Consider the following 3,971-nt stretch of genomic DNA (forward strand, 5'->3'; position numbering starts at 1 on the left):
ATGTCCGTGTCCAGGTGGGGTCCACGCAGATTATTTCTCGACTTGAAGTTTCTCCGCTGGGACCTCGGGAGGTGAGCGATTTTGCCGTGCCAGACCGGCATTTTTAAGCTAAATTCAGCCAATCACAACTAGGGCGGTCCACACATTTCATTCACTTCTTTATTATTCGCACGCACTCAAACACTCTGGTTTTCATAGTTATCTAGGGCCGCAGGCTGGTCCATGGCGTTGCCCCACCGCTGGCTTGTGGCAGTGGGCATGAGTTCTTAATCACTCGTGCCCATTAATTCTACCGCCCGTATTTGCATCCGCAAAGTACAACGGTGTCACCACCCCAGGCTGGCAACTTCCACAGCTTCGGGAAAATGCCCTCTGAGGCCATGTGTTCTTTCTTTACAGCCTGGCTGACTTCACTCTGGATAAGAGATAAACTAGCCAGTGATTTTTTTTTTTTCTCTAAGAAGATAACTGTTTGGACATAGAAAAACTACAATCAATTTGATGTGGAAATCTAGAAGGATGGGGATTAATTATTAAATAGTGCACTCCTCAGAAAGAGGACATGTATGACATGTTTTCTCATATTAAAAAAAAAATCGCCAGGCGTGGTGGCACACGCCTTTAATCCCAGCACTCGAGAGGCAGAGGCAGGCGGATTTCTGAGTTCAAGGCCAGCCTGGTCTACAAAGTGAGTTCCAGGACAGCCAGGGCTACACAGAGAAACCCTGTCTCGAAAAACAAAAACAAACAAACAAAAAATCCAGATTTTTTTTTTAATGTATGTTATGGCAGATAGAACTATAAAGTGGGGTTTTCAGCACCAGATATTTAAAGTGAGAATGTAACTGTTCCAAGATATGGCTGAAAAGATTTTTTTTCCTGTAAGGAAAGGGGAAGGTGGGGGAGAGTTCACAGACCGTGTGTGTGTGTGTGTGTGTGTGTGTGTGTAGCAGAGCAGTATAGGAATGAGAAACTGGGGGAAGGGAAGCTCATGGGTTGGAGAAGTTGAGGGTGGGGCAGGGTGAGAAGAGCTGGGCTGCCAGCATGGGCCATGTAGTCGGTGTCTGAGATGCCGAGAGCCTGGTGGCTGGCCAGCTTGCACTTGGGTCACTAATAGGCACCACAAATAGCTGTTTCAGACTTGACAACATATTCCATCTATAGCATATGTGATACACAAGAGTAGAGGGCGGCTGTTGGGAGGAGCAGTCTAAAGGGACGGGGTGGGGGCAAGTGTGAGGCCACGAGCTTAGTTCAGCTCAGCCATTAAATAGGAGAGTAAGGAAGGGAAAAGCCAAACTCTGCGTGTCTCATCTCACGGAATCTAGACTTAACAGTGTAACTACTGTTTTATACTTACTGTTATGTCATACAAATGTGACGTGGACGCAAAGAGGGGTTATTTGAAAAAAAGAAAATCCGACAGGTGAAGAGGGGCAGGGGAGGAGGATATAGAAGTACAGCAAAGTTCAATGATAATGAACGTGCTATAAGAGAAATATTTGTGCTGAGTGTGGTGGTCTGAATGAGAATGGCCCCACCAGCCCAGATATTTGAATTCCAGGGCTCTCGCTGTTGGGACTGTTTTGGGAACGATTAGGAGGTGTGGCTTCTTTGGAGAAGGTAGGTCACTGGGAGCAGGTGTGTCACTGGGAGCAGGCTGTGTGCTTTCAGAACCCATGCCAGGCTCAGTCTTTTTCTCTATCTCTGTCTGTCTCACTCACTCGCTCTCGCTCTCTCTCCTCTCCCTCCTCCCTCCCTCTCCTCTCCCTCCTCTCTCCCTCTCTCTCCCTCCCTCTCCTCTCCCTCCTCCCTCCCTCTCTCTCCCTCCTCCCCCCTCTCTACCGTTAGAGCAGGATGTAAGCTCTCAGCACTGCTCTGCTGCCATGCTCACCACCATGACGATTGTGGACTAGTCCTCTGAGACTATACGCGTGCTCTCAATGAAATGCTTTCTTTTATACCTTGTTTTGGTCCTGCTATCTCTTCAAGCAATAGAAAAGTAACTTAAGCTATCAAGCAAAAAGGAATTAAACAAACAGAAAAGCTACTCCTACCAATGAAAGCATAAACATTTTTATTTATTTTTAGTTGATTGATTGGTTTGGTTTGGGGTTTGTTTTTTTTCTGAGACAGTGTTTCTCTGTGTAGCCCTGGATGTTCCTGGAACTTGTACTGTAGACCTAGCTGGCCTTGAACTCACAGAAATCTGCTTGCCTCTCCCTCCCAAGTGTATGGATTAAAGGTGTGCACCACTATGCCTGACCATTATCTTTATTGTTGCTATGGTTTTGTCACCGTTATTATTGCGTGTGCATGACTGAGGGGAGGCATGCTGCACTGCATTTGTGGAGGTCAGAGGACACCTCTGAAGGGTTAACTGTCCCTTCCATCGTTAGATGGCATCTGAGGATCCAACTCAGGTCTCCAAGTGCCTTTGCCAGCCGTGCTCACTGGCCCATAAACTTGTATATGTGTACAAAAAAGGAGAGAGGGTGTGTGTGTGTGTGTGTGTGTGGAGAGAGAGAAAGAGAGAGAGAGAGAGAGAGAGAGAGAGAGAGAGAGAGAGAGAGAGAGAGAGAGAGAGAGAGAGAGCAAAAGAAAGGTAAATCTTGTTAAAAAAATCATGAGCCGGGCGTGGTGGCGCATGCCTTTAATCCCAGCACTTGGGAGGCAGAGGTAGGCGGATTTCTGAGTTCGAGGCCACCCTGGTCTACAAAGTGAGTTCCAGGACAGCCAGGGCTATACAGAGAAACCCTGTCTCGAGAAACAACAACAACAACAACAAAATCATGAAGTAGGTCTGACGCCGAGCTTGGTGAAGTGGACGGAGCAGAGTTAGAACTCCTGGTGGCCACTGAGCAGCAGAAGGCGCAGTTCACTGCGCAGGTGCGTCACTGCGCAGGTGCGTTACTTCATGGAACTATGGTAGGATAAGTGTGTGGAGAAGCCAGGAAGCCGGCTAGACTCCCTCACTGAAAACTGCTGCCTCTCTAGCTGTGTGGATCACTTCATTGCTATCCACTTTTTGCTGCCAACGGTCGGTTTGCTCAGATCATACAGAAAGGAGGGCAGTAGGCCAGACCTTAGAATAACAGTAGACCAAAAGCTTGTTACCAAGCAGATGAATGGCCAGTGGTGCGAGGCTTGTTAATGTGTCAGGTTGGCATTAGGCTGTTGGTGTTAAAAAGTAGCAGCAAGTGTTCAAAAGTGAAATTTTATTTATGGGAATTCAGTAATTCTAAGTTGTATCACACCAGTTAATAAATGTAAAGCCTCCAAAAAAAAAAAAAAAAAAAAAAAAAGAATCATGAAGTAACTGGAGAGAATTACAGTGATTTTTACTTATAACATCACAGTTACAAATTAGATAGCATCAACCCTGTAAAATATTACGTAATCATTAAAACCCCTGTTCTGAGAACTAATCAGAGATGTAGAAATGTAATTATTTTGAAAGGGACAGTATCTTGCTATATAGCTCAGCTTGACCCTCAACTTGCAGTCCTTCTGTCCTGACTCCTCAGTGTTGAGATTACAAACATGCACCAGCTTGACATCACGTAGTATTGTGCACAAAACAGGATACAAGATATACAGTGTCAGGGTGCTGATGGGTAGAGTTCAATTGCAAAGTGTCTGCTTTCACGTGTACGAGGCATTGTGCTCAATCTGCAGCATAGAATCCATGGAACAAATTCTTCTGGTTTAATCCCTTTGTGTGTCTTAGGGTTTTAATGTTGTACAGAGATACCATGACCAAGGCAACTCTTCAAAAAGCAAGCATTTAATTGGGGCTGGCTTACAGTTTCAGAGGCTTAGTCCATTATCATCATGGCAGGAAGCATGACCTCGGGCATCTTGATCTGCAGGCAGCAAGGAGAGACTGTGTGCCACACTAGGTGTAGCTTGAGCATAGGAGACCTCAAAGCCCACCCTGACAGTGACATGCTTCTTTCAACAAGGCCACA

General features: G+C 46.0%; 1 pseudogene; it reads left to right on the forward strand.

The window, feature by feature from the left end:
- On the forward strand, positions 1 to 3,078 carry LOC110306513 (mitochondrial import inner membrane translocase subunit Tim8 B pseudogene; annotated as a pseudogene).
- The last annotated feature ends 893 nt before the right edge of the window (positions 3,079 to 3,971 follow it).

Source organism: Mus caroli, unplaced genomic scaffold (genome assembly GCF_978045245.1).
Source record: "Mus caroli unplaced genomic scaffold, Mus_caroli_1 scaffold_14, whole genome shotgun sequence".
NCBI classification, from domain to species: Eukaryota; Metazoa; Chordata; class Mammalia; order Rodentia; family Muridae; genus Mus; species Mus caroli.